General features: G+C 50.0%; 1 protein-coding gene across 3 annotated transcripts in view; it reads left to right on the top strand.

The window, feature by feature from the left end:
• FBLN1 (fibulin 1) overlaps nucleotides 1–19,489 on the top strand; it is a 766,403-nt gene that overhangs the window by 264,811 nt on the left and 482,103 nt on the right. The window lies entirely within an intron of this gene.

Below are 19,489 nucleotides of genomic sequence, written 5' to 3'. Positions count from 1 at the left end.
ATCTGACCTCTCCCGAAGGATTGGGAAAGAAGGCAGACAAATGGGTCAGAACAAGGGTGAGCAGAAAAGCTCACACAGGGCATGACAAAGACAAGAAAAAGGAAGCAGGTAAGTCTCAGGACAAGAGTGGGGACAAAAGCAAACCTAAAGAGTCTTCAACAGGCCCACAAATTTCCTCTGGGGGTGGGTCCAAAACCTCTTCCTCTTCTTTCCACAACAAAAAGCCTTGGTGCTGTATTTGCAAAAACAATGGCCATAGGCCAGGAGATAGCTCCTGCACTAAGAAAGGTACCAAGCCCACCACTATAACCCCCACCTCTACAACTAGTGCCCCTAGTAATACTAGTAGTGGTGGGTCTGGTAGCAATAGCCAGTCCAAGGGTGTAGCTGGCGTCACTTAAGGACGTGTATTGGGGGATGGCTTAGTCAGAGAGACTACTGAGGTTGTTTTAGTCTCATATGGGGGCATTGATCTTGATAGCCTTGCTGCCTGTCCCCTTAACATGGGTAAGTACAGGCAGCTGCCCTTGATAAATGGGGTTCAGACCGAGGCCTACAGCGATACAGGAGCCAGTGTCACTATGGTGACTGAAAAACTGGTGTCCCCTGAGCAACACATACTGTGACCAGTACCCCAAATGACTGACGCCCATAATAACACTGCGTGCCACCCTATGGGATTTGTTGATATCAGCTAGGCGGGGGATGGGTTACTGGTCCTAAGAAAATTGTTGTGCCACAGACCTACCTGTAGAGTGTCCACTAGGGAACAACATGGAGACTTCAGCTTGGGCTGAGGTAGAGTGGAGGCCCATGCAGCAATGCTGGGCATTCCAGGGCATATTTTTGCTTTAACTTGGGCACAGGCCAAAAAACAAAAATAAAAAGGAAACTTGAAGCCTGAAATGATGTCCCAATAGGTTCCTAAAGCTAAGGGTGGAAGGGGCAAAAAATTGCCCCCTACCCCACCCTCCAGTGAGGATTCCCCCTTTGAGGAGGAGGAATCCACTTCCTTGGCAGAACCTACAACTGAAGAGTTGAATGCTGACACAGTTGAACCCTTAGGTGCAGGGGGGGGGGGTCTACCAGGGAGGAATTCAGTATGGCTCAGAAAACCTGTCCCACTTTGGAAGGGTTAAGAATGCAAGCTATCCTTCAGGAAGCAGGGGATGTCAGTGGCATCCACAGGGTGTATTGGGAAGACAACCTCTTATACCCAGAGCCAAGGGAACCCAAACCTGGTGTCACCAGAAGATTGGTAGTACTTCTCCAATATAGAGAATGTTTTGTTGACCCTTGCCCGTGGCATACCCCTGGCAGGTCACTTGGGGCAGGCTTGTTCCACACTTTCACTGGCCCCATATGTCTGAAGATACAAAAGAGTTTTGTTGCTTCTGTGTCATCTGTCAAGCCAGTGGCAAGACAGGTGGCACTCCAACTGCCCCCTTAATTCCACTGCTAGTGGTTGGGGTTCTCTTTGGGAGAGTTGGGGTGGATATTGTTGGCCCCCTAGACCCGCCCACTGCCTCTGGAAACAGATTTATACTGGTGGTGGTGGACCAGGCCACCAGGTATCCAGAGGCTATACCTCTAGGGACCACTACAGCTCCTGCAGTGGCAAAAGCCCGCCTCGGAATTTTCTTCTGAGAGAGCTTCCCAAAAGAGGTGGTATCAGACAGAGGTACAAACTTTGTCTGCATACCTTAAAGCCATGTGGAAGGAATGTGGTGCAACTTACAAGTTCACCACCCCAAACACCCAAACCAATGGTTAGGTGGAGAGGTTTAATAAAACTCTCAAGGGCATGAACATGGGACTCTGAAAATCTCAGCAGATGGCCTACAGGGAGGTTCCTCAGAAGGGAGTGGTCTACAGCCCCTTTGAATTTCTGTTTGGACACCCTGTTAGGGGTCCACTTGCTCTTGTAAGGGAGGGCAGAGAGCAGCCTTGCAAGCCCCCTAAACAAGACATTGTGGATTATGTACTTGGTCTCAGATCCAGGATGGCTGAGAACATGAAAAAGGCCACTAAAAACCTTCAGGCCATCCAGGACCAGAAGGCTTTCCTAACTGTCTACCAGCCAGGACAGAAAGTGTGGGTCCTGGAGCCTGTGGCTCCAAGGGCACCTCAAGACAAGTGGAGGGGTCCCCACACCATAGTGGAGAAGAACGGTGAGGTCACCTGTAAGGAAATGCCTCCTTGGCATGGTTGCCCCCTGACTTTTTGCCTTTGCTGATGCTATGTTTACAATTGAAAGTGTGCTGAGGCCTGCTAACCAGGCCCCAGCACCAGTGTTCTTTCCCTAACCTGTACTTTTGTATCCACAATTGGCAGACCCTGGCATCCAGATAAGTCCCTTGTAACGGGTACTTCTAGTACCAAGGGCCCTGATGCCAAGGAAGGTCTCTAAGGGCTGCAGCATGTCTTATGCCACCCTGGAGACCTCTCACTCAGCACAGACACACTGCTTGCCAGCTTGTGTGTGCTAGTGAGGACAAAACGAGTAAGTCGACATGGCACTCCCCTCAGGGTGCCATGCCAGCCTCTCACTGCCTATGCAGTATAGGTAAGACACCCCTCTAGCAGGCCTTACAGCCCTAAGGCAGGGCGCACTATACCATAGGTGAGGGTACCAGTGCATGAGCATGGTACCCCTACAGTGTCTAAACAAAACCTTAGACATTGTAAGTGCAGGGTAGCCATAAGAGTATATGGTCTGGGAGTTTGTCAAACACGAACTCCACAGCACCATAATGGCTACACTGAAAACTGGGAAGTTTGGTATCAAACTTCTCAGCACAATAAATGCACACTGATGCCAGTGTACATTTTATTGTAAAATACACCACAGAGGGCACCTTAGAGGTGCCCCCTGAAACTTAACCGACTATCTGTGTAGGCTGACTAGTTTTAGCAGCCTGCCACAAACCGAGACATGTTGCTGGCCCCATGGGGAGAGTGCCTTTGTCACTCTGAGGCCAGTAACAAAGCCTGCACTGGATGGAGATGCTAACACCTCCCCCAGGCAGGAATTGTCACACCTGGCGGTGAGCCTCAAAGGCTCACCTCCTTTGTGCCAACCCAGCAGGACACTCCAGCTAGTGGAGTTGCCCGCCCCCTCCGGCCAGGCCCCACTTTTGGCGGCAAGGCCGGAGAAGATAATGAGAAAAACAAGGAGGAGTCACTGACCAGTCAGGACAGCCCCTAAGGTGTCCTGAGCTGAAGTGACTCTAACTTTTAGAAATCCTCCATCTTGCAGATGGAGGATTCCCCCAATAGGGTTAGGATTGTGACCCCCTCCCCTTGGGAGGAGGCACAAAGAGGGTGTACCCACCCTCAGGGCTAGTAGCCATTGGCTACTAACCCCCCAGACCTAAACACGCCCTTAAATTTAGTATTTAAAGGCTACCCTACCCTAGAAAATTAGATTCCTGCAACTACAAGAAGAAGGACTGCCCAGCTGAAAACCCCTGCAGCGGAAGACCAGAAGACGACAACTGCCTTGGCTCCAGAAACTCACCGGCCTGTCTCCTGCCTTCCAAAGATCCTGCTCCAGCGACGCCTTCCAAAGGGACCAGCGACCTCGACATCCTCTGAGGACTGCCCCTGCTTCGAAAAGACAAGAAACTCCCGAGGACAGCGGACCTGCTCCAAGAAAAGCTGCAACTTTGTTTCCAGCAGCTTTAAAGAACCCTGCAAGCTCCCCGCAAGAAGCGTGAGACTTGCAACACTGCACCCGGCGACCCCGACTCGGCTGGTGGCGATCCAACACCTCAGGAGGGACCCCAGGACTACTCTGATACTGTGAGTACCAAAACCTGTCCCCCCTGAGCCCCCCCAGCGCCGCCTGCAGAGGGAATCCCGAGGCTTCCCCTGACCGCGACTCTTTGAACCTAAAGTCCCGACGCCTGGGAGAGACCCTGCACCCGCAGCCCCCAGGACCTGAAGGACCGGACTTTCACTGGAGAAGTGACCCCCAGGAGTCCCTCTCCCTTGCCCAAGTGGAGGTTTCCCCGAGGAACCCCCCCCTTGCCTGCCTGCAGCGCTGAAGAGATCCCGAGATCTCTCATAGACTAACATTGCGAACCCGACGCCTGTTTCGACACTGCACCCGGCCGCCCCCGCGCTGCTGAGGGTGAAATTTCTGTGTGGACTTGTGTCCCCCCCGGTGCCCTACAAAACCCCCCTGGTCTGCCCTCCGAAGACGCGGGTACTTACCTGCAAGCAGACCGGAACCGGGGCACCCCCTTCTCTCCATTCTAGCCTATGTGTTTTGGGCACCACTTTGAACTCTGCACCTGACCGGCCCTGAGCTGCTGGTGTGGTGACTTTGGGGTTGCTCTGAACCCCCAACGGTGGGCTACCTTGGACCAAGAACTAAGCCCTGTAAGTGTCTTACTTACCTGGTTAACCTAACAAATACTTACCTCCCCTAGGAACTGTGAAAATTGCACTAAGTGTCTACTTTTAAAACAGCTGTTTGTGAATAACTTGAAAAGTATACATGCAATTTTGATGATTTGAAGTTCCTAAAGTACTTACCTGCAATACCTTTCGAATGAGATATTACATGTAGAATTTGAACCTGTGGTTCTTAAAATAAACTAAGAAAAGATATTTTTCTATAACAAAACCTATTGGCTGGATTTGTCTCTGAGTGTGTGTACCTCATTTATTGTCTATGTGTATGTGCAACAAATGCTTAACACTACTCCTTGGATAAGCCTACTGCTCGACCACACTACCACAAAATAGAGCATTAGTATTATCTATTTTTACCACTATTTTACCTCTAAGGGGAACCCTTGGACTCTGTGCATGCTATTCCTTACTTTGAAATAGCACATACAGAGCCAACTTCCTACACTGCCACACTAGAGACATGTTGCTGGCCCCATGGGGAGAGTGCCTTTGTCACTCTGAGGCCAGTAACAAAGCCTGCACTGGGTGGAGATGCTAACACCTCCCCCAGGCAGGAGCTGTAACACCTGGCGGTGAGCCTCAAAGGCTCACCCCTTTGTCACAGCACCGCAGGACACTCCAGCTAGTGGAGTTGCCCGCCCCCTCCGGCCCGGCCCCCACTTTTGGCGGCAAGGCCGGAGAAAATAATGAGAATAACAAGGAGGAGTCACTGGCCAGTCAGGACAGCCCCTAAGGTGTCCTGAGCTGAGGTGACTCTAACTTTTAGAAATCCTCCATCTTGCAGATGGAGGATTCCCCCAATAGGGTTAGGATTGTGACCCCCTCCCCTTGGGAGGAGACACAAAGAGGGTGTACCCACCCTCAGGGCTAGTAGCCATTGGCTACTAACCCCCCAGACCTAAACACGCCCTTAAATTTAGTATTTAAGGGCTACCCTGAACCCTAGAAAATTAGATTCCTGCAACAACAAGAAGAAGGACTGCCCAGCTGAAAACCCCTGCAGAGGAAGACCAGAAGACAACAACTGCCTTGGCTCCAGAAACTCACCGGCCTGTCTCCTGCCTCCCAAAGAACTCTGCTCCAGCGACGCCTTCCAAAGGGACCAGCGACCTCTGAATCCTCTGAGGACTGCCCTGCTTCGAAAAAGACAAGAAACTCCCGAGGACAGCGGACCTGCTCCAAAAAGACTGCAACTTTGTTTCAAGGAGCAGCTTTAAAGACCCTGCAATCTCCCCGCAAGAAGCGTGAGACTTGCAACACTGCACCCGGCGACCCCGACTCGGCTGGTGGAGAACCAACACCTCAGGGAGGACCCCCGGACTACTCTCCGACTGTGAGTACCAAAACCTGAGCCCCCACAGCGCCGCCTGCAGAGGGAATCCCGAGGCTTCCCCTGACCGCGACTCTCTGAAACCTAAGTCCCGACGCCTGGAAAGGACCCTGCACCCGCAGCCCCCAGGACCTGAAGGACCGGACTTTCACTGGAGAAGTGACCCCCAGGAGTCCCTCTCCCTTGCCCAAGTGGAGGTTTCCCCGAGGAAGCCCCCCCTTGCCTGCCTGCAGCGCTGAAGAGATCCGTTGATCTCTCATAGACTAACATTGCGAACCCGACGCTTGTTTCTACACTGCACCCGGCCGCCCCCGCGCTGCTGAGGGTGAAATTTCTGTGTGGGCTTGTGTCCCCCCCCGGTGCCCTACCAAACCCCCCTGGTCTGCCCTCCGAAGACGCGGGTACTTACCTGCAAGCAGACCGGAACCGGGGCACCCCCTTCTCTCCATTCTAGCCTATGCGTTTTGGGCACCACTTTGAACTCTGCACCTGACCGGCCCTGAGCTGCTGGTGTGGTGACTTTGGGGTTGCTCTGAACCCCCAACGGTGGGCTACCTTGGACCAAGAACTGAACCCTGTAAGTGTCTTACTTACCTGGTAAAACTAACAAAAACTTACCTCCCCCAGGAACTGTGAAAATTGCACTGTGTCCACTTTTAAAGTAACTATTTGTGAATAACTTGAAAAGTATACATGCAATTGAAATGATTCAAAGTTCCTAATGTACTTACCTGCAATACCTTTCAAACAAGATATTACATATTAAATTTGAACCTGTGGTTCTTAAAATAAACTAAGAAAAGATATTTTTCTATATCAAAACCTATTGGCTGGATTTGTCTCTGAGTGTGTGTACCTCATTTATTGTCTATGTGTATGTACAACAAATGCTTAACACTACTCCTTGGATAAGCCTACTGCTCGACCACACTACCACAAAATAGAGCATTAGTATTATCTCTTTTTACCACTATTTTACCTCTAAGGGGAACCCTTGGACTCTGTGCATGCTATTCCTTACTTTGAAATAGCACATACAGAGCCAACTTCCTACATCACCTACTTGATGGACCTAAGCACTCCCAGAAGCCCCCTGAGGATGCTTCATATGAACTGCCTTAAGCCCTACTATGACAGGGCTGACATGACCATGCTCCTGGCCACTGATGAGGGACAGGAAGAAGAAAGTGACCCTCTCCCTGACCTCTTCTCCACCACTGCAGTTGATAGCTCAGTGGATGGGGTCGTCCTAGCAGACTGTCTTTCTAAGACTCAGAAAGAAGACTACAGGAACCTCCTGCGGCAGTTTTCAGAGCTGTTTTCTCTTACTCCTGATCAGACACCTTGGTGTGAGCATGCCATTGATACAAGGGACAGTTTACCTTTCAAATGTTGAATTTACAGGCAACCCAACCATGTCAGAGACTGCATCAAAGCAGAGGTGCAAAAGATGCTGGACCTAGGAGTCATTGAGCACTCTGACAGCCCCTGGGCTAGCCCAGTGGTGCTGGTTCCAACACCTCACTCTCAAAATGGGGAAAAGAGAGATGAGATTCGGTGTTGACTACAGACTGCTCAACACTGTCACAAAAACTGATGCTCACACTATCCCTAGGGCACATGAGCTCATAGATACACTAGCATCTGCCAAGTATCTTAACACATTTGATCTGACTGCATGCTATTGGCAGATCAAGCTATCAGATTATGCTAAACCCAAAACTGCTTTTTCAACCATTGGAACGCATTATCACTTCACATTGATGCTCTTTGGTCTACAACATGCACCTGCCACTGTTCAAAGGCTGGTGAATACAGTCCTCCAAGGATTGGAAGCATATAATGAAGCTTATCTAGACGATATAGCTGTCTTTAGCTCCACCTGGGTTGACCACCTGGTCCCCATCTGGAATGTTTTGGAGGCCCTGCAAAAAGCAGGCCTCACTATCAAGGCCTCTAAGTGCCAGATAGGGCAGGGGAAGGTTGTATTTCTGGGTAACCTGATAGGTGGACACCAAATTCAACCACTACAGTGGAAGATCCAGACTATTTTAGACTGGACTCCCCTCTACTACACAGATCTAGGTGAGAGCATTCTTAGGGCTCACTGGGTACTACAAGAGGTTCATTAAGAACTATGGCTCCATTGTAGCACCTCTTGATGACCTTGTCTCTTAAAGAATGCCAAAGAATGTTTTATTGAGAGCTAGCGGTCAAAAAGCTTTTGAGGACCTCAAACAGGCCATGTGCTCTTCACCTGTGTTAAAAAGCCCTGACCACTCCAAGAAGTTCATAGTACAAACAGATGCTTCAGAGGTAGGGGTGGGGCAGTTTGTTCTCAGCTTAACACTGAGGGCCAGGACCAGCCAGGTACTTTCATAACTAGAAGGTTGACCCCCAGGAAAATACCTTGGTCAGCCATATAAAGGGAGGCCTTTGCTGTGGTCTGGGCTTTGAAGAAGCTGAGACCATACCTCTTTGGCACTCACTTAATTGTTCAGACAGACCACAAGCCCCTTCTATGGGTAAAACAGATGAAAGGAGAAAACGCCTGTAAGGAAATGCCTCCTTGGCATGGTTACCCCCTGACTTTTTGCCTTTGCTGATGCTAAGTTTTGATTTGAAAGTGTGTTGAGGCCTGCTAACCAGGCCCCAGCACCAGTGTTCTTTCCCTAACCTGTACTTTTGTTTCCACAATTGGCACACCCTGGCATCCAGGTAAGTCCCTTGTAACTGGTACCCCTGGTACCAAGGGCCCTGATGCCAGGGACGGTCTCTAAGGGCTGCAGCATGTCTTATGCCACCCTGGAGACCCCTCACTCAGCACAGACACACTGCTTGCCAGCTTATGTGTGCTAGTGGGGATAAAAAGACTAAGTCGACATGGCACTCCCCTCAGGGTGCCATGCCAACCTCACACTGCCTATGCAGTATAGATAAGTCACCCCTCTAGCAGGCCTTGCAGCCCTAAGGCAGGGTGCACTATACCATAGGTGAGGGCACCAGTGCATGAGCACTGTGCCCCTACAGTGTCTAAGCAAAACCTTAGACATTGTAAGTGCAGGGTAGCCATAAGAGTATATGGTATGGGAGTCTGTCATGCACGAACTCCACAGCACCATAATGGCTACACTGAAAACTGGGAAGTTTGGTATCAAACTTCTCAGCACAATAAATGCACACTGATGCCAGTGTACATTTTATTGTAACATACACCCCAGAGGGCACCTTAGAGGTACCCCCTGAAACCTTAACCGACTATCCGTGTACGCGGACTGGTTTTAGCAGCCTGCCACACTAGAGACATGTTGCTGGCCACATGGGGAGAGTGCCTTTGTCACTCTGTGGCTAGTAACAAAGCCTGTACTGGGTGGAGGTGCTTCTCACCTCCCCCTGCAGGAACTGTAACACCTGGCGGTGAGCCTCAAAGGCTCACCCCCTTTGTTACAGCACCAGAGGGCACTCCAGCTAGTGGAGTTGCCCACCCCTTCCGGCCACGGCCCCACTTTTGGCGGCAAGGCCGGAGGAAATAATGAGAAAAACAAGGGGGAGTCACTGGCCAGTCAGGACAGCCCCTAAGGTGTCCTGAGCTGAGGTGACTCTGATGGAGGATAGGAATGTGACCCCCTCCCCTTGGGAGGAGGCACAAAGAGGGTGTACCCACCCTAACGGGCTAGTAGCCATTGGCTACTAACCCCCCAGACCTAAACACGCCCTTAAATTTAGTATTTAAGGGCTCCCCAGAACCTAGGAACTCAGATTCCTGCAACCTAAGAAGAAGAGGACTGCTAAGCTGAAAAACCCTGCAGAGAAGACGGAGACACCAACTGCTTTGGCCCCAGCGCTACTGGCCTGTCTCCCCCCTTCTAAATACACTGCTCCAGCAACGCTTTCCCCAGGAACCAGCGACCTCTGAATCCTCAGAGGACTGCCCTGCTCTAGAAGGACCAAGAACTCCCGAGGACAGAGGCTCTGTTCACCCAAGACTTCAACTTTGTTACAAAGGAGCAACTTTAAAACAACTTGCGTTTCCCGCCGGAAGAGTGAGACTTGCTACTCTGCACCTGATGCCCCCGGCTCGACTTGTGGAGAACAATCACTTCAGGGAGGACTCCCCGGCGACTGCAAGACCGTGTGTAGCCAGAGTTGTCCCCCCTGAGCCCTCACAGCGACGCCTGCAGAGGGAATCCCGAGGCACCCCCTGACCGCGACTGCCTGTTCCTCAGATCCCGACGCCTGGTAAAGACTCTGCACCCGCAGCCCCCAGGACCTGAAGGATCCGAACTCCAGTGCAGGAGTGACCCCCAGGAGGCCCTCTCCCTTGCCCATGTGGTGGCTACCCCGAGGAGCTCCCCCCTTGCCTGCCTGGATCGCTGAAGAGACCCCTTGGTCTCCCATTGATTTCAATTGAAAACCCGACGGGTGTTTGCACACTGCACCCGGCCGCCCCCGTGCTGCTGAGGGTGTACTTTCTGTGCTGACCTGTGTCCCCCCCCCCCCCCCGGTGCCCTACAAAACCCCCCTGGTCTGCCCTCCAAAGACGCGGCTGCTGGCAGACTGGAACCGGGGCACCCCCTTCTCCATTGAAGCCTATGCATTTTGGGCACCACTTTGACCTCTGCACCTGATCGACCCTGAGCTGCTGGTGTGGTAACTTTGGGGTTGCTCTGAACCCCCAAAGGTGGGCTACCTTGGACCCAAACCTGAACCCCATAGGTGGTTTACTTACCTGCAAAAACTAACTCACTTTTACTCCCCCCAGGAACTGTTGAAAATTGCACTGTGTCTAGTTTTAAAATAGCTATATGTGATTTATTTGAAAACTGTGTATGCTATTTTGAGTATTCAAAGTTCCTAAAGTACCTACCTGCAATACCTTTCATTTGAAGTATTACATGTAAAATTTTAACCTGTGGTTCTTAAAATAAACTAAGAAAATATATTTTTCTATACAAAAACCTATTGGCCTGGAATTGTCTCTGAGTGTGTGTTCCTCATTTATTGCTTGTGTGTGTACAACAAATGCTTAACACTACTCCTTTGATAAGCCTATTGCTCGACCACACTACCACAAAATAGAGCATTAGAATTATCTCATTTTGCCACTATCTTACCTCTAAGGGGAACCCTTGGACTCTGTGCATACTATTCCTTACTTTGAAATAGTACATACAGAGCCAACTTCCTACAGGCGCCCCCTAGGGTCACTATTGTCTAACTGCATTTGCATCGTTTTCTAACCTTTTCTATGTCTATTGCTGTTTACTAGTGTATAGAATTAGTTTATTACTTATCTCCTATTGAAGGTTTGCCCTTCAAGTACTTTGTGGTATTGTGTAATAAAAAGTACCTTTATTTTTGTACAACTGAGTGTTTTCTTTCATGTGTGTAAGTGCTGTGTGGCTTTAGTGATTTTGCATGAGCTTTGCATGTCTCTTAGATAAGCCTTGGCTGCTCATCCACAGCTACCTCTAAAGAGTCTGGCTTCTGGACACTGCCTACACTTCATTAAGAGGGGATACCTGGACCTGGTAAAAGGTGTAAGTACCTTAGGTACCCACCACACACAAGGCCAGCTTCCTACAAGCCATAATTCTGAATGAACCCCCTGTAATACCAGTAAGGTCTAAAAGGCTCTCACCTGAGTTTGAGTAGTGGGGATAGTCCAATCCAATTTTGGGGGGGATTTTCTCTTGTAGTGGTTGAATCTGGCCTCCACCTACCAGGTTTCTCAGATACACAACCTTCCCCTGCCCTTTCTGGCCCTTAGAGACCTTGATAGTGAGGACTGCTTTCTGCAGAGCCTCTAAAACATTCCATATGATGCTCCCAGGCGGAGCTTAAGACAGCTACATCATTTAGATAAGCTATCCCACAAGCTTCCAATCCTTGGATAACTGTATTCATCAGCCTCTGAAATGTGGCAGATAAATTTTCAGACCAAATGGCATCACAGTAAAGTGATAATGTCCTCCAATTGTTGAAAATGCTGTCTTGGTTTAGCATCATCCGATAATTTGATCTGCCAGTATCCTGCAGTCAAATCAAATGTGCCTAGGTACTTTGCAGATGCCAGTGTATCTATTAGCTCATCTGCCCTAGGGATAGGATGAGCATCTGTCTTTGTGACAGTGTTGAGCCCTCTATAGTCAACATAGAACCTCATTTCCCTTTTTCCATTCTGAGAGTGAGGTTTTGCGACCAACACCACTGGGCTAGCCCAGAGGCTGCCAGAGTGCTCAATGACTCCTAGGTCCAGCAGTTCTGCTTTGATGCAGTCTCTAACATGGGATGGTTGCCTGTAGATTTTACTTTTTAATGGCAACCTGCCCCCTGTATCAATGGTGTGTTCACATCATGTGGTCTTACCAGGTGTTGGAGAGAACAGTTCTGGGAACTCTCCTAAGAGGTTCCTGTAGTCTTTATTTTGTGACTCAGAGGCAGTCAGCAAGGATTACCCCATCAAACGAGCCATCAGCTGCAGTGTTGGAGAAGCGGTCAGGGAGAGGGTCACACTCTTCCTCCTGTCCCTCATCAGTGGCCATGAGCAGGGTCATGTCAGCCATGTCACAGTAGGGCTTCAGGCAGTTCACATGAAGCACCCTGAGAGGGCTTCTGGGAGTGCCTAGGTCCACCAAGTAGGTGACCACTCGACTTGTCTTGAAGTGCCCTGGGAGCCACAGGCTTCAGGACACACACCTTCTGCCCTGGCTGGTAAACAGTCAAAGCAACCTTCTGGTCATGCCACTGCTTTCGCAGTTCCCGGCTGGCCTGAAGGTTTTTAGTGGCCTTTTTCATGTACTCAGTGTAAGGAAAGGCCTTCCTTGGCATGGTTACCCCCTAACCTTTTGCCTTTTGTTGATGCCAGTTATGATTGAAAGTGTGCTGGGACCCTGCTAACTAGGCCCCAGCACCAGTGTTCTTTCCCTAAACTGTACCTTTGTTCCCACAATTGCCACAGCACTGGCACACAGATAAGTCCCTTCTAAATGGTACCCCTGGTACCAAGGGCCCTGTGGCCAGGGAAGGTCTCTAAGGTCTGCAGCATGTATTATGCCACCCTGGGGACCCCTCACTTACCACATGCACACTGCCTGCCAGCTTGTGTGTGCTGGTGGGGAGAAAACAAGTAAGTCGACATGGCACTTCCCTCAGGGTGCCATGCCCACATCCCACTGCCTGTGGCATAGGTAAGTCACCCCTCCAGCAGGCCCTATAGCCCTAAGGCAGGGTGCACTATACCACAGGTGAGGGCATAGTTGCATGAGCACTATGCCCCTACAGTGTCTAAGCAAAACCTTAGACATTCTAAGTGCAGGGTAGCCATAAAGAGCATATGGTCTGGGAGTCTGTCAATTACGAACTCCACAGTTCCATAATGGCTACACTGAAATCTGTGAAGTTTGGTATCAAACTTCTCAGCACAATAAATGCACACTGATGCCAGTGTGGGATTTATTGTAAAATACACCCAGAGGGCATCTTAGAAATGTCCCCTTAATACCAGTCTGACTCCTAGTGCTAGGCTGACCAGTTTCTTCCAGCCTGCCACAACCAGACAAGTTTCTGGCCACATGGGGTGAGTGCCTTTGTCACTCTGTGGCCAGGAACAAAGCCTGTACTGGGTGGAGGTGCTTCTCACCTCCCCGTGCACGAACTGTTAAACCTGGCGGTGAGCCTCAAAGGCTCATGCCTTTTGTTACAGCACTCCAGGGCATCCCAGCTAGTGGACATGCCCGCCCCTCCGGCCACAGCCCCCACTTTTGGCGGCAAGTCAGTAGGAGATAATGAGAAAAACAAGGAGGAGTCACCTACCAGTCAGGATAGCCCCTAAGGTGCCCTGAGCTGAGGTGACCCCTGCTTCTAGATATCCTCCATCTTGGTTTTAGAGGATTCCCCCAATAGAATTAGGGATGTGCACCCCTCCCCCCAGGGAGGAGGCACAAAGAGGGTGTAGGCACCCTCAAGGACAGTAGCCATTGGCTACTGCCCCCCAGACCTAAACCCCCCCATGAATTCAGTATTTTGGGGTGACCCTGAACCCAGGAAATCAGACTCCTGCAACCTGAAGAAAGAAGAAAGACTGCTGACCTCAAAGCCCCGCAGAGACACCAACTGACTTGGCCCCAGCCCTACAGGCCTGTCTCCAGACTCGAGGAACCTGCACAGCGACGCATCCGACAGGGACAAGCGACCTCTGAGGACTCAGAGGACCGCCCTGAACCTAAAGGACCAAGAAACTCCTGAGAACAGCGGCACTGTTCAGAACCTGCAACAGCGAAGCAACTTTTAAAGAACTCTCTCTTCCCGCCAGAAGCGTGAGACTTCCCCCCCTGCACTTGACACCCCTGGCTCGAGTTCAGGAGAACAAACACCACAGAGAAGACTCCCAGGTGACTCCAATGATGTGGACACCCTGAGTCGACCTCCCTTCACCCTCACAGCTCCCCCTGACTGCGACTGCCTGGTAACCAAGGAACCCGGCGCCTGGACCAAGCAATGCACCCGCAGCACCCATGACCAAGAGGAACCACCTATCAGTGCAGGAGTGAACAGCAGGCGGCCCTCATTCTTGCCCAGTTGGTGGCTGGCCCGAGAAGCCTCCCTGTGCCCTGCCCTCATCGCCTAAGTGACCCCCGGGTCCCTCCATTGCTTTCAATAGCAAACCCGACGCCTACTTTGCCTACTGCACCCGGCCGCCCCTGTGCCATTGAGGGTGTGTTTTGTGGGCTGGTGTGTGTCCCTCCAGTGCTCTACAAACCCCCCCTGGTCTGCTCCCCGAGGAGGCAGGTACTTACCTGTAAGCAGACTAGAACCAGAGCACCCCTGTTCTTCATAGGCGCCTATGTGTTTTGGGTCCTCCTTTGACCTCTGAATCTGACCGGCCCTGTGTTGCTGGTGCGGTGGCTTTGAGTTTGCCTTGAACCTCCAACAGTGGGCTGCCTATGCCCAGGAGATTGACTGTGTAAGTGCTTTACTTACCTGAGAAACTTAACCAAACTTACCTCCCCCAGGAACTGTTGATTTTTGCAGTGTCCACTTTAAAATAGCTTATTGCCATTTTAACCAAAACTGTGTGTGCTACTGTTATAAATCAAAGTTATATACTTACCTGTGTGAAGTACCTTGCATTTTATGTACTTACCTAAAATATTGAATCTAAAATAAATTAAGAAAATATATTTTTCTATTGGCCTGGAGTTAAGTCTTTGAGTGTGTGTTCCTCATTTATTGCCTGTGTGTGTACAACAAATGCTTAACACTACCCTCTGATAAGCCTACTGTCCGACCACACTACCACAAAATAGAGCATTAGTATTAGCTAATTTTGCCACTCTCAACCTCTAAGGGGAATCCTTGGACTCCGTGCACACTACCTCTCACTTTGAGATAGTATATACAGAGAAAACTTCCTACACTCAGCCATCCTTGATCTGAGGCCAAGTACATAGTCCACTATTTCCTGTTTAGGGGGCTTGAGAGGTTGTGCTCCAGCCCTCCCTTACAAGAGCAAGAGGACCCCTAACAGGGTGCCCAAACAGAAGTTCAGAGGAGCTGTAGCCAAAAAGGAGGCATGATAGTAAGACATCCCATCTCCTCCTGAGTTTTTCAGAGAGTCCCATGTTCATGCCTTTGAGAATTTAAATAAATCTCTCTACCAAGCCATTGGTTTGGGGGTGGTAAGGGGTGGTGAACATGTAAGTAATACCACATTCCTTTCACATTGCTTTAAGGTATGCAGACATGAGGTTGGTACCTCTATCTGATACCTCCTCTTTTGGGAAGCTCTCTCAGAAGAAAATTTCCAGGAGGGCTTTTGCCACTGCAGGAGCTGTAGTGGTCCTTAGAGGAATACCTTCTGGGTACCTGGTGGCATGGTCTACCACCACCAGAATATATATGTTTTCAGAGGCTGTGGTTTAGTCTAGGGGGACAACAATGTCCACCCCAACCCTCCTAAAGGGAACCCCAACCACCGGAAGTGGAATGAAGAGGGCCTGTGGGGTGCCACCTGTCTTGCCACTAGTTTGAGGGGTAACACAGGAGCGACAAAATTACTTAGTGTCTTCTGACATGTGGGGCCAGTGAAAGTGAGGGGCAAGTCTGTCCCAAGTCTTACTTTGTCCCAGGTGACCTGCCAGGGGAATATAGTGTGCCAGGGTTAGCACAAATTCTCTGTATTGTAGAGGTACTACCAATCTCCTGGTGGTACCAGGTTTTGGTTCCCTTGGCTCTGAATACAAGAGAGTGTCTTCCCAGTGGGTGCCACTGAAATCCCTTGCTTCTTGAATGACAGATTGCTGCCTCAAGCCCTCCAGTGTGGAACAAGTCTTTTGTGCCATACTAAAGTTCTCCCTGTCAGGCCCCCCTGCACCTAAGAGCTCAGCTGTATCAGCTTTCAGCTCCTCTGGTGTAAGTTCTGCCAAGGGAGTAGATTCCTCATCCTCAAAGGGTGAATCCTCACTGGAGGGTGGGGTAGGAGGCACCTTTTTGCCTTTTCTACCCTTGGGTTTTAGAGACTGTTGGGCCATTGTTCCAGGCTCAAAGTTTCCCTGATCTTTTTGCCTCTTGGCCTGTGCTCTGGTCAGGGCAAATATATACCCTGGGATGCCCAGCATTGCTGCATGTGGCTCTAACTCCACTTCAGCCCAAGCTGAAGTCCCCAAGTCGTTCTCAAGTAGACACTCTACAGTGATATGGGCATGAGTCACTTGGTGGTGGTGACCAAGTAGGTGTTGCTCAGGGGACACCAGTTTTTCATGCACCATAGTGACCCTGGCACCTGTGTCCCTGTAGGGCTCTGTCTAAACACCATGTATCAAGGGCTGCTACCTGTACTTATCCATATTATAGGGACAGGTAGCAAGGGTGACAAGATCGATACCCCCATCAGAGACTAATAAAGCCTCTGTTGTCTCCCTAACTAAACCAGCCCCCACTACACTTCCTAAAGTGAGCCCAGCTACACCCTTGGATTAGTTATTGCTACCAGACCTACCACTACTGCTGGTACTTAGGGGCACTAGGAGTAGAATTTGGTGTTTGTAGTGGTGGGTGGCTTGGTGCCTTTCTTATTGCAAAAGTTGTCTCCTGGCCTATGGCGTTAGTTTTTACAGATATAGCATGAAATCTTTTTAACATGGGAAGAAGAGCAATTGGTTTTAAACCCACCCCCATATGAGTTTTGTGGGCCTGATGAAGTGTCCTTTGCTTTTGTCTTTGTCCCCACCTTTGTCCTGAGACTTATAGGCTTCCGTTTTCTTGTTGTCACCCCCTGTATGAGCTTTTCTGCTGACTCTAGTTCTGACCCATTTGTATGTATTCTTTCCCAATTCTTGGGGAGAGGTCAGATCTGATTCTACCAAGTATTGGTGCAACAAATCAGACACACAATTGTTGAAAATATGCTTTCGAAAGATAAGATTGTGCAAGCCCTGATAGTTACTGACTTTGCTGCCAAGTAACCAGCCTTCCAAAGCTTTACAGAGCAGTTTACAAAGTCTACCTAATCCTGGGAGGACTCTTTCCTGGTCTCCCTGAACTTGATTCTGTACTGTTCAGTGGTGAGACTAAATCCATCCAGGAGGGCTGATGTTAATATTATGTAGTTGTCAGCATCTTCCTTCTTGACAGTGAGGAGTCTATCTCTCCCTTTGTCAGAGAAGGAGAGCCACAGGATAACGGCCAACTGTCTCTGAGGGACCTTTTGTTCTTTACAGGCCCTCTCCAGAGCAGTGAACCACTTGTAAATGTCATCCCCAACCTTGTATAGGGGACATCCTTGTTTAGATTCCTGGAATCAAGAGTCATCCCTGACTGTAGGTTCCCTGAAACTAAAGCTGCAGCCACCAGGGTGTGCTAACCCCAAACCCTGTCTCTCTCTCTCTCCACTTCTAAGACCTCCCTGTCTAGGGCTAGCTGTTGCTGCTGCAGCCTCCGCCTGGCCTCCTCCAGTCTCAGTTGTCCGAGTTCCCAACCAAGGAACCTTCCCCTGGAGTTGAGCAGTGTGTCCCCTCAGAGACTGAGGTAACATGGGAGTGAGCAGAGGAGCATCTGGCCCTCTGGGCACAAAGGGGGCCTTTCTGGTATGGCTTCTCTTTTCACTACCTGAAGTGCTCTCAGTAAGGCTAGAGGGTTTACTAGGGACTCTGATCCCTTGAGGGTCCCTGCTGACCCTCCTCAGTGTCCGGATCCTCTCTTTCTAACACTGAAGGGCTAGAGTCTGCATCTTCCTCGCCCTCCTCCTGGCTACTAGCATGGTCCTGGTCATCCTGGAGGAGCAGGCCCTGAAGCAGACTCTTGTTAGAGTTCCTTCCTGTCTTCAAGTTCGTTTCTGAGCACATCCCCCTCAACTCTTGGAAAGTGAGGCCCACAAAGTGTGAGTCAATGGCCTGAGATTTGTTCTGTTCTGAAGACATGTTGTTAGGGTGGTGTTGGTGCTCCTAACTACCCAAACTCCTAGTCTCTCCAAAGAAGTTTAAGGCAAGGGCCTGAACCCCTAGCTTAACTAAACTTAAGAGACGAGTTCCCTGACACTAAGGCCCTCATTATGATCTTGACGTTTTTTTAGCGCTGGGGGTCAACAGAAGACCGCCAGCGCGACTACCCCCCGCCGGACGTATAATGTTTTCCCTGCTGGGCCTTAACATTGACAGCGGCCGCCAATGTAGGTGTGTGGTGGGTGCAGTGACCTGCGCGATGGGGCACTGCAACGGTGCCCCGGAGCACCCCTTCCGCCAGCCAGCCAGCCAGCCAGCCAGCCAGCCAGCCAGGAACGCACCAGGGAAAGGCTGGTGGAAAAAGGGATCATTATCCGAAGGGCAGCGCTGCTTGCAGCGCTGCCCTGTTGGAAAATTATTTCTTCCACTGTCAGGTTGCCTGTCATGTTCTCCCCACCAGCACACACAAGCTGGCAAGCAGTGTGTATGTGCTGAGTAAGGGGTCCCCAGGGTGGCATAAGACATGCTGCAGCCCTTAGAGACCTTCCCTGGCATCAGGGCCCTTGGTACCAGGGGTACCAGTTACAAGGGATTTATCTGAGTGCCAGGGTAGTGCCAATTGTGGAGACAAAGGTACAGTTTAGGGAAAGAGCACTGGTGCAGGGGCCTGGTTAGCAGGGTCCCAGCACACTTTCAAATCATAACTTGGCATCAGCAAAGGCAAAAAGTCAGGGGGTAACCATGCCAAGGAGGCATTTCCTTACATCCGGTTCAGGTAATCAACTGCGTCTTGGACACATACCCTACAGAGTTCTGTCACAACTTGGGTTCTGTTGCTTAACAAAATCTCAGTTAAAACTCTACAGTGCTAGTGAGAAATAAGGATTTAGAGGAAATACTATGCGTGGGAATGTGGTAGTGACTGGATTGATGCAAAGAGGTGATAAAACCTACTAGTGGACTACTAGGACCAAACTTGAAGAATCCATGTTAATCCCTGTCGACCATAATTGATTTAGAAGACACAGAGACATCATTGAAAACATACTAAAGAAGATCTTCAGAGGAATCTATTTCTGATTAATTCTAACACCTAGGCTCTTGATTAGGGCTTGTCAGATACAAATGTTGCTGTAGGAAAACACATTGTTCAATGATTAACAATATTTCAATGTGATTTGGTACTTTGCTTTTAAATGTGGCAGGACAACCTCAATAAAGGTAAGAGAATGAAGTGTGGAAAACCTTTAATGTTTTTATTTCCTTGTGATTTTAGTCATGCATCAAACCAGCAAGC

Source organism: Pleurodeles waltl, chromosome 4_1 (genome assembly GCF_031143425.1).
Source record: "Pleurodeles waltl isolate 20211129_DDA chromosome 4_1, aPleWal1.hap1.20221129, whole genome shotgun sequence".
In the NCBI taxonomy this organism is placed as follows: Eukaryota; Metazoa; Chordata; class Amphibia; order Caudata; family Salamandridae; genus Pleurodeles; species Pleurodeles waltl.
Note: the sequence above shows the minus strand (reverse complement) of the source record. Positions and strands in the feature narration are given on the sequence as shown.